A 15,856-nucleotide genomic window follows, 5' to 3' on the forward strand; every position below is an offset into this window, starting at 1 on the left:
TTGTGTTACCCTAATAAATAGGGATGTTGAGCATCTTTTCATGTGCTTGGTGGCCATTTGTGTATCTTTTTTGGAGAAATGTCTATTCAAGTCCTTTGCACATTTTTTAAATAAGGTTTGCTTCCTTTAAAAATGCTGTTGGATTCAGCTTGGTAGTATTTTTTGAAGATTTTTGCTTCAATATTCATAAGGGATATTGGCCTGCACTTTTTTGTGATGTCTTTGTCTGACTTTGGTATCAGGGTAATACCAGCCTCACACAATGAGTTGCGATGTATTCCCTTTCCTCCTATTTTTTGAAAGACTTTGAGAACAATTGATGTTAATTCTTCTTTATATGTTTGATAAAATTTACCAGGGAATCCATCTGGTTCTGGACTTTTCCTCGTTGGGAGGTTTCTGATCATTCATTCAATCTCTTCTTATAGGTCTACTGAGATTTGCTATTTCATCTTGAGTTAATTTCATTAATTTGTATGTTTCTAAGAATTTGTTCATTTCATCTAGGTTATCCAATTTGTTGGAGTATAGTTCTTCTTAGTATTCACCTATAATTCCTTTTCACTTTTGTAAAATTTGCAGTAGTAGCCCCACTTTCATTTCTAATTTTAAGTATTTGTGTCTTCTTTCTTTTTTTTCTTTATCAATTTAGCTAAAAGTATGTCAATTTTGACAATCCTTTCAAAGAACTAAATTTTGGTTTTACTAATTCTCTCTATTTGTCTACTCTATTTTATTTATCTCTGCTCTAATCTTTATTTCCTTCTTTCTACTAGTTTTGGGTTTGGTTTGCTCTTCCTTTTCTAATTCCTCAAGGGATAAAGCTAGGCCATTGATTATGTTTCTTCTTTTTTAATGTAGGCATTTACAGTTATAAATTTCCCCCACAGAACTACTTTCACTAAATCCTACAAGTTTTAATGTTTGTTTTTGTTTTTCTTAGTCTTAAATATTTTATAATTTTCCTTGTAATTTCTTCTTTGACCTATTGGTTGTTTAGTAGTATATTGTATAATTTCCACATATTTGTGGTTTTTCCAGTTTTCCTTCTATTTTAATTTGTAGCATTATTCTACTTTGTTAGAAAAGATACTTTGCATGATTACAACCTTTTAAAATTTATTGGAGCTTCTTTTGTGGCCTAACATATGATCTAACCTGGAGAATGTTTCATGTGCATTTGAGAAGAATGTGTATTCTGCTGCTGTTGGGTGGAATGTTCTTTATATGTCTGTTAGGTATAGTAGGTTTATTGTGTTGCTCAAATCCTCTATTTCCTTATTTATCTTCTGTCTAGATATTTTGTACATTTTTGAAAAAGGTATATGAAGTCTCCAACCATTACTGTAGAAGTATTTGTCTTCCTTTAATTCTATCAATATTTACTTCAAATATTTTGGGTCTCTGTTGTTTGGTGCCTAGATGTTTAATTATATCTTTTGGTAACTCGACCCTTTTATGAATATATAACGTCCTTCTTTGTCATTAGAACAGGTTTTGACTTGAAGTCTTTTTTGCCTGATATATTAGTATAGACACCTCTGCTCTCTTTTGCTTACTATGTGCATAGAACATCTTTTTCCACTCTTTCACTTTCAACTTATTTGTGTCTTCGTATCTAAAGTGAATCACTTGTAGACAGCATATGAGTGGGTCATGTTTAGTTATCCATTCTGTCAGTCTTTGCTTTTTGATAGAAGAGTTCAATGCATTTACATTTGAAATAATTATTCCTAATGAATTATTACTTCTGCATATTGGTACTTGTTTTATGTATGTCTTATACATTTTTTGTCCCTCATTTTTTTCATTACTGTCTTTGTTTGTTTGTTTTAGTGAACCACTTCTATTTTCTTCTCATTTGTTTTTTGTGGTTACCATGGTGACTACATTTAACACCCCAAATTTAAAGTAATCCATTATAAATTGATACCACATTAAATTCAAAAGCATACAACTATGCATCTATAATCGATATTCTCCCCTTTTATGTTGTTACCATCTTTATTATATCTTTATACATTGTGTGCTCAATAACAGATCTATGATTATTTTGTATACATGTGTCTGTTGAGTCAAAAATAAAATGTGGAATAGCAAATGAAAATAAAATAACACTTTTTTATATATTTTCCCATGCATTTACCTTTACTGTAGATCATTATTTTATAAGGCTTTGAATTACTGTCTAGTGCCTTTTTATTTCAACCTGAAAGACTCCCTTTAGCATTTCTTGTAGGACAAGTTAGGGATAAGTAACTCCCTCAGCTTTAGCTTATCTGACTATATCTTAATTTCCCTCTTGTTTTAAAGGACAATTTTGTTGGATATACAATTCTCAGTTAACAGTTTTTCTTTCATCACTTTAAATATGTCATTCTACTGTCTTTTAGCCTCTATGTTTTCTGATGAAAAATTGGCCTTTAAACTTACTGAGGATTTCTTGTATGTAATGAGTTGTGTCTTTCATGCTTGCTGCTTTCAAGATTCTCTCTTTACCTTTCGTGTTTTATGGTTTGATTAGAATGTTTCAGTGTGTGTCTTTTTGAGTTTATCCAACTTGGAGTTCATCGAGCTTCTGGGATTTGAAGGTTTTTATCATTAACCAAATTTGGAAAGCTTTTGGCCATAATTTCTTCAAATATTTTTTCTGGCCCTTTCTCTCTCTTCTTCCAAAACTCTCATAATATGAATGTTGGTCTGCCTCATGGTGTCCCATAAATCCCTTAGGCTCTGTTCAGGTTTTTTGGTATTGGTTTTGTTTTTTTAATTAATACCCTTATTTTTATTTTCCTTTTGGTGGCTGGATGGTATGGAGATCCAAACTCTTGGCCTTGGTGTTATCAAAACCACACTGTAACCAACTGATCCAACCATAAGCCCTATACATCATTTTGTTTGTTTGTTTGCTTGTTTGGGGTATTTTTTTGTTTTGTTTTGTTTTTTTACTTATTAAGAATGTTCATGAGATACAAGGCTAATTGTCACCCCACCTGCCCATGATGTGAGGGCCGGATTCACACTGGGGGCATACCCATTACCAGAAATTACTTTTGTACCCCATGTCAACACCCATTTATCACCCAACCTCCCTCCCCTTCCTCTCTCTCCCCCCCACTCCACTTTGTAGCCCTAGAAATGTCCCATCCTCTGTAAGACCACAGCACTACTGTGATCTTTCTTTCCTTCTATCCTTTCTCTCTTAGCTCCCATATATGAGTGAGCACATGTGGTATTTATCCTTCTGTGCTTTGCTTATTTCGCTAAACATAAGTTTCTCCAGGTTCATCCATGTTGTTGCAAATGGGAGTATTTCCTTCTTTTTTTTATGGCAGAGTAGTATGCCATAGGTAGTATGACATTAAGGTTGGTTCCATATCTTGGCTATTGTAAACAGAGCTGTGATGAACAGGGGAGTGCTGGTATTTCTTCGACATGATTTCCATTCCTCTGTATATATACCCAGAAGAGGGATTGCTGGATCATATGGAAGATCTATCTGTAGTTGTTTGAGAAACCTCCATTGTTGTCCATATTTGTTGTACTAATTTACAGTCCCACCAACAGTGCAGTAGTGTTCACTGCCCTCCACACCCTCACCAGCATTTGTTATTCACTGTCTTTTTGATTATAGCCAGTCTAACTGGAATGAGGTGGTACCTCAATGTGGTTTTAATTTGCATTTCCCTGATGACTAATGATGTTGAGCATCTTTTCATGCATCTGTTGGCCATTTGTATGTCTTCCTTTGAAAAATGTCTATTCAGCTCCTTTGCCCATTTTTTAATTGTGTCATTTGTTTTTTTTATTGAATAATTGCTTGAGTTCTATGTATATTCTGAATATTAATCCCTTGTCAGGTGCATAGTTAGCAAAAATTTTCTCCCACTCTATGGGTTGTCTTTTCACTCTGTTGATTGTTTTCTTTGCTGTGCAGAAACTTTTTAGTTTGATATAGTCCCATTTGTTTATTTTTTCTTTTGCTGCTTGTGCTTTTGGGCTCATGTTCATAAAGCCTGTGCCCTGACCTAATTGCTAAAGTGTTTCACCTATTATTTTCCCTTAGTAATTTTACAGTTTCAGGTCTTATACCTAGGTCTTTAATCCATTTTGAGTTGATTTTAGTTAAAGGTGAGAGATGCATATCTAGTTTCATTCTTCTGCATACGGATATCAACTTTTCCCAGCACCAATTGTTGAAAAGGAAATCTTTTCCCCAATGTAGATTTTTGTTGCCTTTATCTAATATCAGGTGGCTATAAGCCTGAGGAGTGATTTCTGGGTTCTCTATTCTATTCCATTGGTCTGAATGTCTATTTTTATACCAGAACCATGCTGTTTTGTTTAAAACAGCTTTGTAGTATAATTTGAAGTCAGGCAGACTTATGCCTCTGGCTTTATCTTTTTTGCTCAGAATTGCTTTGGCTATTCAGGGTGTTTTGTTTTTCCATATGAAAGGTAAGATTGTTTTTTCCATTTCTGCGAAGAATGTCATTGGTATTTTGATGAGGATTGCATTGAATCTGTAGATCGCTTTGGGTAGTATAGACATTTTCACAATGTTAATTCTTCCAATCCAGGATCATGGAATATCTTCCCATCTTTTTGTGTCTTCTTTAATTTCTTTCAGAAGTGGCTTGTAGTTCTCATTGTAGAGGTCTTTCACCTCCTTGGTTAAATTGATCCCTAGATATCTTATTTTTTCCATGACAATTGTAAACAGGCTTACTTTATTTCTCTTTCTGTTAATTCATTATTTAAGTATATAAATGCTACTGATTTGGGGTCATTTATTTTGTATCCTACAACATTACTGCAGTTCTTAGCCAGCTCTAGGAGTTTTTTGATAGAACTTTAGGTTTTTCCATATACAGTATCATGTCATCTGCAAATAGAGAAAGTTTGACTTCATCTTTTCCAGTCTGGAGTCCCTTTATTTCTTTCTCTTGCCTGATTGCTCTAGCTAGTACCTCTAGTACTATGTTAAATAGAAGTGGTGAGAGTGGACATCCTTGTCTTGTTCCTGTCCTTAAGGGAAAGGCCTTCAATTTTTCCCCATTCAGAATGATACTGGCAGTGGGATTGTCATAAATGGCTTTTACTGTGTTGAGATATTTTCTTTCTATACCTAATTTGTTGAGAGTCTTTATCATGAAGGGTTGTTGAATTTTGTCAAATGCTTTTTCAGCATCTATTGAGATAATCATGTGATCTTTGTCCTTGAGTTTGTTGATGTGATGTGTCACATTTATTGACTTTCTAATGTTAAACCATCCTTGCATATCTGGGATGAATCCCACCTGATCATAGTGTATAATTTTTTTAATATGTTGCTGTATTTTGATTGCTAATATTTTGTTGAGGATTTTTAGCATCTGGGTTCATCAAGGATATTGGCCTACAATTTTCTTTTTTTGTTGTATCTTTATCTGGTTTTGATATCAGAGTTATGTTGGCCTCATAGAATGAGTTTAGGAGAGTAACATCTGTTTCAAATGTTTGGAATAGTTTGAGGAGAATTGGTACTAACTCCTCTTTAAAAGTTTGATAGAATTCAGCTGTAAAGCCATCCAGACTCGGACCTTTTTTTGTCGGAAGATTGCTAATTACCGCTTCAATCTCCTTGCTTGTTATTGGTCTGTTCGGCTTTCTATATCTTCTTGGTTCATTCTTAGTAGTTTATTGGTGTCTAGAAACTTATCCATATTTTCCAGATTTCATATTTGTTGTCATACAGTTGTTCATAATAGTTTCTAAAAATTCTTTATATTTCTGTGGTATCAGTTGTCATGTCTCCCTTTTCATTTCTGATTTTTGTTATTTGGGTCTTCCCTCTTCTTTTTTTTTGTTAACCTAGCTAATGGTGTGTCTATTTTCTTTATCTTCTCGAAAAACCAACTTTTAGTTTTGTTGATTTTTCTATTGTTTTTTGGGTCTCTATTTCATTTAGTTCTGCTCTGATCTTAATTATTTCTTTCAATCTACTACATTTAGGTTTGGATTATTATTGTTTTCAAGTTCTTTGAGGCATAGTGTTAGGTCATTTATTTGAAGTCTTTCCATTCTTTTGATATAGCAATCATTTCAATAAATTTGCCTTTTAGTATTTGCCTTTTAAACCAATATCTCACAGGTTTTGGTATGATGTATCTTTATTTTCATTAGTTTCTAGAAATTTTTTGATTTCCTGTTTAATTTCTTTTTGGACCCATAGGTCATTCAGGAGCCTATTATTTAGTTTCCATGTATTTGTATAGCTTCCAGCATTTTGTTTATTGTTTATTTCCAGTTTTAGTCCATTGTGTTCTGAAAAGAGTTGGAATGATTTTGATTTTTTAAAATTTGCTGAGGCTAGATTTATGACCTAATATGTGGTCTATCCTGTAGAATGTACCATTAGCTGATGAGAAGAAAGTGTATTCTTTAGCTGTTGGGTGTAATGTTCTGTATATATCTGCCAAGTCCAGTTTGTCTAGGGTGTAAATTAAATCCTGTGTCTCTTTATTGACATGTTGCCTGGAAGACCTGTCCCATACTGGGAGAGGGGTGTGGAGATCACCCACTATTAATGTATTAGGTCCTATCTCTTTCTTTAGGTCTAAGAATGTTTGCTTAATATATCTGGGCGCTCCTGTATTGGGTGCCTACATGTTTATGATTGTTATGTTTTCTAGCTGGATAATTCCCTTTATCATTATATAGTGACCTACTTTGTTTTTTTTTTTTTTAAGTTTTTTAGTTTAAAGTCTATTTTGTCCAATATAAGAATAGCCACTCCTGCTCATTTTTGGTTTCTATTTGAATGGTATATCTTTTTCCATCCCTTCACTTTTAGTCTATGTGTGTCTCTGCAGGTGAGGTGGGTCTCTTGAAGACAGCATATTCTTGGATCTAGCTTTTTAATCCAGTCAGTCAGTCTGTGTCTTTTGAATGGGGAGATTAACCTATTCACATTTAGAGTAGTTATTGACAAGCGTTGCTTAATTCCTGTCATTTGTTTCTTGTTTAGATGGTTTAAATATCTTTTGATCATTATTTCCCCTTTTATTTCTCTTCTTCAATGTCAGCCAGGAATTTAAGGTGGAATGATTTAGCTCCTTTCTCTTTCTTGCTGGCATTTTTGTTTTAACTGTGGATTTTGCTCTTTCTTGTGTATTTGTGATAGTGGTCACCATTATTCAGATTCTAGGTGAATGACTCCCTTGAGAATTTCTTGCAGGGCTGGTCGTGTGGTGGTGAACTCCCCCAACTTTTGTTTGTCTGGGAAATATGCTATTTTTCCCTCATTTCTGAAGGAGAGCCTTGCTGAGTAAAGAATTCGGGGCTGGCAATTTTTTTCTTATAGTATTTTGAATATATCATTCCACTTTCTTCTGGCCTGTAGGGTTTCGGTTGAGAAGTCTGCTGTTAGTTTGATGGGAGTTCCCCTATAAGTGACCTGATGATTTTCTCTTGCTGGTTGTAGAATTCTCTCTTTGTCTTTGAGCTTTGCAAATTTAACTATAATGTGTCTTGGGAGGATCTTTTTGGGTTGAATCTGTTTGGGGACCTTTGAGCTTCCTGGATCTGAAGGTCTGTAACCCATCCTGCACCTGGGAAGTTTTCTGTTAGTATTTCCTTGAGTAGGTTTTCAATACATTTTCCTTTCTCCTCCCCTTCAGGAATACCCACAATTTGGATGTTAGAGTGCTTGAGGTTGTCTGCTATCTCTCTCAGACTTTCCTCATTATTTTTAATTCTTTTTTCCTTTTTTTCTCTTTTTTTTTTTTTTTGTCTGCCTGAGTTATTTCAAAAAGACCATCTTCAAGCTCTGAAATTCTTTCTTCTGTTTGCTCTACCCTGCTGCTGAAGCTCTCAGTTGTGTTTTTTATTTCATTGAGTGAGTCCTTCATTTCTAGAAGTTCTGCTACACTCTTTTTTAAGGTTTTAATCTCTTTCTAGATTTCCTCCTTCATATTCTGGATATTTTTTCTTGTTTCATTGTGTTCTCTAATTGAGTCTTCCTTTATTTCTTGAAGTTTTCTTAAGATCATTGCTCAAAATTCTTTTTCAGACATTTCAAGGACTCCCTGTTCCATGGAGTCTGAGTTTGGAGCATTACTGTATTCTTTTGGTGGTGTCATTTCTTCTTGTTTATTTGTAGTTCTAGTATTTTTTCATTGATGTTTGGTCATTTGGCAAAAGGTTTGTTTCTTCTATTACACTACACTGAGGTTGGCTGTGGAGTGGCCCTGGTTGCTACTGTGGAGGTGATTTGTCTTTGCTTGACAGTAGGTGTGGTGGTGGTGGTTATGTTAAACCATCTTGATTCCTGTTCCAGACTCTGTGGTCATAGAATGAGCCCCTAGCACCGTGCAGTTCTGCTGGGCCAATCTCAGCAGGTCAGACCCCATAGGCTGGTGCTCCCCCCTGGGTCCAAGGAGTGGGGAGGGGCTGCCTCTAGCCAGGCAGTTCTGCTGCTGCTGCTGCTGCTTCCGCCACTGCCAGGCTCACCTGGGTGGCACGGGTTTAGACATCATCTTTAAAAGCCATTTTAAGTTCACAGTGCAATTGAGTCAAAGGTACATAAATTTCTGATGTATTCCTTATCCCCATATATGTACAGTCTTCCCCAATATCAACATCTCACACCAGAGTGGCACATTTGTTACTGTCAAGGAACTAACACTGACACATCATTATCAACCAAAGTCCATAGTTTACATTAGGGTTCACTTTTGGTATTGGACATTCCATGGGTTTTGACAAATGTGTGACATGTATGCACCATTATAGTACCATAAAGAATAGCTTCCCTGCCCTAAAATCCCCTGTGCTTCACCTATTTATGCTTCTTTTCCCTGAAACCCCTGACAACTCCCAATCTTTTTGCTTAGTTTTGCCTTTTCCTGAACATCATTTGGTTGGAATCAAGCAGTATGTAGCCTTTTCTGATTTGCTTCTTTCACTTAACAATATGCATTTAAGTTTCTACCATGTCTTTTTGTGGCTTGATAGCTTATTTCTTTTTAACGTCGAAAAGTATTCCATTGTCTGCATGTACCAAAGTTTGTTTATTTATTCATTTACCCTGTTAATTAGTCTGCTTTGATTACTATAGAAAAATATCACAGACTGTTGTTTCAGCCACCCATGATATTTTGTTATAGCAAACACCTACGGTATTTTAACAAAATGCTACAGGTACAACAGAAATTTATTTTCTCACAGTTCTAGAGGCTAGAAGTTCATGATCAATGTGCTGGCAAATTCAGTTTCTGGTGAGGGTTCTCCTCCTGGCTTGTAGATGGCTGCCTTCTTGTTATGTTCTCACATGGCCTTTTCTAAGTATGTGCATATAAAGAGAATGAGCTCTCTGGAATCTCTTCTTATAATATCACTAATATCAGATCAAGGCCCCACCTTTATGACCTAATTTAACCTTTACTACTTTCTTAGAGGCTACATCTCCAAGTACAGCCACACTTGGGGTTAGTGCTTCAATATATGAATTTTGGAGGGTATGCAAACATCCAGTCCATTACGCACCTATTGAAGGACATCTCAGTTACTTTCAAGTTCTGGCAATTATTAATAAGTAAAATTAAAAGATGCTGTAAACATTTATATGCAGATTTTTGTGTGGATGTACATTTTCAACTCATTTGAGTAAATGCCAAGGAGCACAACTGCTCGACAGTATGGTAAGAGTATGTTTAGTTCTGTAAAAAAATTATCAAGCTGTCTTTCAAAGTGGCTTTTTCCTTTCTGCTCCTCAGACTTGATAATTTCAATTGTCTTATCTTTGGGTTCACTACTTCTTTCTTCTGCTTGCTCAATCCTGCTGTTGAACCCCATCTAGACTTTTTTTTTTTTTTTTCATTTTAGTTATTATACTCTTCAGGTCCAGAATTTCTGTTTGGTTCCTTTTTATAATTTCTATCTCTTTATAGATATTCTCATTTTGTTCATATGCCATTTTCCTGGTTTCCTTTAGTTCTTTGTCCATATTTTTCTTTCCATGGTTAGCTCTTTGAGCATATCTAAGACAGTTGTTTTAAAGTCTTTTTATCTAAGGGCCAGCCCGTGGCTCACTTGGGAGAGTGTGGTGCTGATTACACCAAGGCCACGGGTTCGGATCCCTATATAGGGATGGCCAGTTGGCTCACCTGGGAGAGCGGGGTGCTAACAACACCAAGTCAAGGGTTAAGATCCCCTTGCCGGTCATCCTTTAAAATAAATAAATAAATAAAGTCTTTATCTAGTAATTTCAATATCTGTACTTCCTCAGAGATGGTTTCTGTCAATTTATTTTGTTCCTTTGAATGATTTGACTGAGCCATATTTTCTTGTTTCTTTGTATGCCATGTTTTTTGATGTTTTTGTTTTGTTTTGTTTTGTTTTGTTTTGGTGAAAATGGGATATTGACTATTATAATGGTAACTAGAAAGTAGCTCCCCACCCCTTACCAGGATTTGATGTTTTATGGTTGTTAAAGGCTGTGGTAGTCAGTTTATTTGATGTCTTTTCCAAGCAATTATTGCAAAAACTGTATTTCTTGTCAATGTGGTCACTGAAGAATCCGTTCCCTAGCTTGTGTTCAACTAGTGTTTTGGCAGAGATTTCCTTGAAAGCCAGGAACTCTTCCAGTCTTTGCAAATTGGCTGAGCCAAGGACCTCCTTCAATTCTTAGTCAGGCTTACATTGTGCCAAGGCATCAGCCTATGGTGAAAGATTTGGGTTTTCTCAGGTGTTTTCTGAGCACCTGTCTTGCCTTGAGCATGTGCATGGCTTTCTAAATTCCCATGTATACATGATTGCTTTGAATGTCCGAATTTCCCACAGAAACTCTCCCCAGCTTTTGCCTTAGATAGTCTACTTTATGTTTCAACTGCACTCTTTGCTCACAGGTGTCTAGGGTTGCTGATTCAGCTTACATTGTTTTCCAGCTTTTCACCTTGCATCAGTCCTTCAGGTAGGCCCTTACATTAGTCTGCTCAATCTGCTATAATGAAATACCACAGGCTGGATGGCTTAAACAACAGAAATTTATTTATTTATTGGTGGCTGGCCAGTAAAGGGATCTTGACATTGGTATTATAACACCATGTTCTAACCAACTAAGCTAACCAATCAGCTTAAACATTTATTGTTCACATTACTAGAGGATAGAAGGTCCAAGATCCAGGTTCTGTCTGATTTGGTTTCTGGTGAAGGCTTTCTTCCCTGCTTACAGATAGCTGCCTTCTCTCTGCCCTTATATGACAGAGATAGAGAGTGCTTTGCTGTCTCTTCCTCTTTTTGTAAGGGCACCAGCTCTATTGGATTGGGCCCTATTCTTATGACCTCATTTTACATTTATTACTTCCTCTCGGGTCCTATCTCTAAATATAGTCATAATGGAGGTTAGGACTTCAATATATGAATTTTGAGCAAGAACAATTCAGTCCATAGTACACCCACACAGGTTAGAACAGACACAGATAATAATCTGCAGACATGGTTTGCTTTGCTTTTTCCAGAACCAGGGAAACAATCTCACACTGGGAACAAGGGTTGCTAGTACTTTTCAGACCGCTGCCACTTTAAGACTACTGCCATTTAAAAACTGTCCCCATTCAGGGAAGGGGATAGAGGAAAGACAAGCAAAAATCACCGCAAAATTTTTCTACTGTTTTGAAGTGCCTTTTTCTTGATTCAGTGCTCAGTTGGTTGCTGTTAACTTTTGACTATTTTCAGAGTTCTCGAAAAATTGGTTCCAACAGTTTATACTCATTTTTCAATGTTTCTGTGAGAGAAAAAGAGCTTGGAGCTTACTACTCTGCCTTTTTTCTCTCTTTATTCAAAAGATCATAATTTTGCGTTCTTTCATAAACTTTATGTTATTTCTTCAGACCAAAGCTTTCAAACACCTTTTACTTTTTATAAACGAAAAGAACTACTTAGCTCTCTCTTAAATGAAGTTATAAAATGTATCTTAAAGAATGCAAAAATTATCCATTCAAACGAACTTAACAACAACAAAAATGTGTACAGTAATCCCCCCTTACCTGCAGTTTTGCTTTTTGCAATCTCAGTTACTTGAAGTATAACTGTGGTCCAAAAATATTAAATGGAAAATTCCAGAAATAAACAATTCATAAGTTTTAAATTGCACACCATTCTGAGTAGTGCAATGAAATCTCATGCCATTCCACTCCATCCTGCCTGGGATGTGAATCATACCTTTGTCTAGGTTCTCCACGCTGCATACATAAACCATCTGTTAGCCACTTTGTAGCTGTCTCAGTGATCAGATAAACTGCCATGGTATCTCAATGCTTACGTTCAAGTAACCTTTATTTTACTTAATAATGGCCCCAAAGCACAAGAATAGTGATGCTGGCAATTTGGATATGCCAAAGAGAACCCCAAAAGTGCTTCCTTTCAGTTAAAAAGGTGAAAGTTCTCAAGCTAATAAGGAAAGAAAAAAATCATATGCTGAGGTTGCTAAGATCTATGGTAAGAATGAATCTTCCATCCATGAAATTGTGAAGAAGGAAAAAGAAATCTGTGTTAGTTTTCCTGTCACACCTCAAACTGCAAAAGCTATGGCCATAGTGAATAATAAGGGCTTCGTTAAGGCATAAAATTTGCAGGTGAAAGACACAAACAGAAAACAAGTTCTGATTGATGGCAACGTGTTGTGCCAGAAAGCACTGAGCCTATTCGAAGACTTCAGCAAGGGATCCTTTAAAATGAGTGACACCAAGCCATTTACTGCAAGAAAGGAATGGTTACACAAATTCAAGAATATGGAAGGTCAACAGTAGCCTAACCCTACATCACAATGCCTACGTCATTCACCTCCCTTTACCTCATTGCCCAGGCATTGTATCATCTCACATCATCACATGATGAAGGGTGAGTGCAGTACAATTGGACATTTTGAGACAGAGAGAGAGAAGACCACATTCACATAACTAGTATTACAGTACATTGTTCTATTTTATTATCAGTTATTGTTAATTTTACTGTCCCTAATTTTAAGAAATAACACTGGAGCTCCCATACCTCACCCTATGCATCTCTTCCACCTGGCTATTCATCTGTATCCTTTGTTTTATCTTTTATAAACCAATAAATGTAAGTAAAGCATTTCTCTGAGTTCTGAGCTGCCACAGCAAATTAATATTACCCAAGGAGGTGATAGTAAGAACCCCAATTTATAGTCAATCAGTCAGAAGTATAGGTAACAATCTATTACTTGCTATTGGCATCTGAAGTGGGGGCAGTTTTATGGGACTGAGTTCTCAATATTCAGGATCTGGCGCTACCTCCAGGTATATAGTGTGAGAACTGAATTGCATTAGAGGACATTCAGCTGGTGCCCATTGGAGAACCTGCTGCAGAATTGGTTGCTGGTGGGAAGAAATCCCCACACACATTTTGATGACCAGAAGTGAAGCATTGTGTTTACTGTTGAGCAAGAGATTAGAAAAAGCAGCAAATTTGGTTTTTCATATATACATATATCTCCCAATACTATCCAATCAGCTATGGCTAGAAATGGAAAAAGGTCTTCTCATACAAACATGACTATGGGGACCCAATCTGTAGATGGGAATTGGGAAAAAGGAGTGCAAAAGTGAATGCTTCTCAATGGACGATGGACAGAAACCAAAAAAAGTATCTACCACAGTCCATCTTTAGATTTAGAAATACAACTTAAAAGAAAGAAAAAAATTATGCCACATTATGCAGCTAAAATTTGTAAGTCAGTTCTTTACAATAACAGAGGCAGCATACACATTTATAAATTTTTTTTGTGTGATTTCAAACTAAAGTAATCGTCACCTATTCCATTTACAATAAATGTTTTCTGCTTTTGTTGAGCCACCAGGGAAAATTATTAAGGAATATTCTGGTTCTTATTCTAGGGGACTAGAGGAACACAGAGTAACCCCAGGGAGCCTAACCTCATAAGTTGAGAATATTTCTCTAGATGACACATGTTCCTCAATGCACATGTGTCAGTCTCTGCTTTTAAGCTAATACATTGTGAGTCATGCTGAGTCCTCTTCCCTTGAGGTTAAAAATATTTCCTAGACTTATTTTTTTCTTTATCTCCTCCTCTGCTCTGTTCTCCACCTTCACCCCATTATTGTGTCAGTCAATTCAGAAAACAACACCAGCCTTTCCCAACGTTTCAAAATCTTGGTAGATTTTGTGCAGATATAGTTGTAAGAAATAAAAACTGATTAGAAAATGCTCTCTTAGGTTTCACAGAGTGGAACTAGCAGGTATTTTAAATAGGAGATGAGAAGCTCTGCATTGAAAAATGCCCTGTCACCAGGTTTCCCTCATCTCAGTTTCCTGGTGTCTGTTTTTCACTTACTTCCTAATTTTATATTAGTAATGGGGTGCATGAAGCCCTGTCCTATTTTTGTTTTTCTAGAGTTCTTCTCTTTCCTATTCAGGGGTCATCTACAACCACAACTAATCCAATGTCTGGTTAAGCCAGTAGTTTCAACTAATATGGGGTCACAGCTGAATAGCAAAAAGCAAGAAACAACAATACAACAAAACCAGCTTGGATAATTTGCCCACTACATAATTAGAACTTGAACCTTACACTAAGTCTCCATGTTACTCATCCTAACTTATTTTCCTCTCAGATTACTTATGTTACCAAATTGCGCATTGTTGATAATTGCATAATCTCTACCTCTGACATTCCATTGCATAAAGCCTTCCCCTGTGAGCCCCAAGTTCCTCTCTCTGATAGAGAAAGACATGCACTCTACCATTTATTTTCTTGCTGTTGGGTGCAGTTTTGTTCTAGGATGAACTCTTAGACTTAGACCAAATTAATGGTTAGATGTATACTTATTACTACATATGTATAAGTACCATTGTTATTATAAAGAGGGGCAGATATACCCAGGCACAGTTACAAATTAATTCATGAAAAGAAAAAAGCCAGCCATAATTATGTATTCTTTTTAAAGAACAATAAATTTTCAACAGGCTAATAAAATGAGATATGACATGTAATAAGCTACCATTCCGCCATACACTTAAATTCAGAGTGCTTTCTATGAATGATGCAACTATTTTACAAAGGTACACAGTAAAATCAGTAAATAAGTTGCCACCTCCTGAAAGAAAGGTCTTCATGATGTTCACAGATAAAATATTTAATGCTTAATTGCTTAAAAATAAAATAAGGTAGACCTCATCAGCCTAATTTAATTAAGAGAATGTTAATAATTCACAATTACACCATCACATATAATCCCATTAACTGCCTTTTGAGGCAGATTAGGTCATTGTCTCCAAATAATGGATAAGGAAATTGAAATTTAGAAGGGTTAGGTGACTTACCATAAGTCATTCAGTTAATCAGTGATAAAACTGGGCACAGAATTCAAGTTTCAAGGATTACATTGCTTTATTTACCCTGTGTTACTTCCCGGACTGTCAATGTTCGGATCTCAGCAAGATTCACAATTGGTCTACGATCACAGCAAAAAACCCTTATATAATATAGGTGTCAGGGATCAAAGATAATCCCAGCATTGTATGTTACCCATTAAAGTGAAAAGAATATACTCAATTTCATTCAATTGTTTATTCATTCAAACAACAAATAATTACACACCTGCATACATGCCAGGCATTGTGCTAGGCTCCATTATACCCAGCTGTATTTGTTACCTATCATTGCATAACATATTATCACAAAACTTGATGGCTTAAAACAACAATCACTTAAACATTTATTATCTCACAGTTTCTGTGGACCAGAAATTTGGAAGCAGCTTACCTGAGTGGTTCCAGTTTAGGCTCTCTCTTGAGATTATAGTCAAGATGTTAACCAGGGATGCATGCCGTT

This window comes from Cynocephalus volans, chromosome 6, assembly GCF_027409185.1.
Source record: "Cynocephalus volans isolate mCynVol1 chromosome 6, mCynVol1.pri, whole genome shotgun sequence".
Classification (NCBI taxonomy): domain Eukaryota; kingdom Metazoa; phylum Chordata; class Mammalia; order Dermoptera; family Cynocephalidae; genus Cynocephalus; species Cynocephalus volans.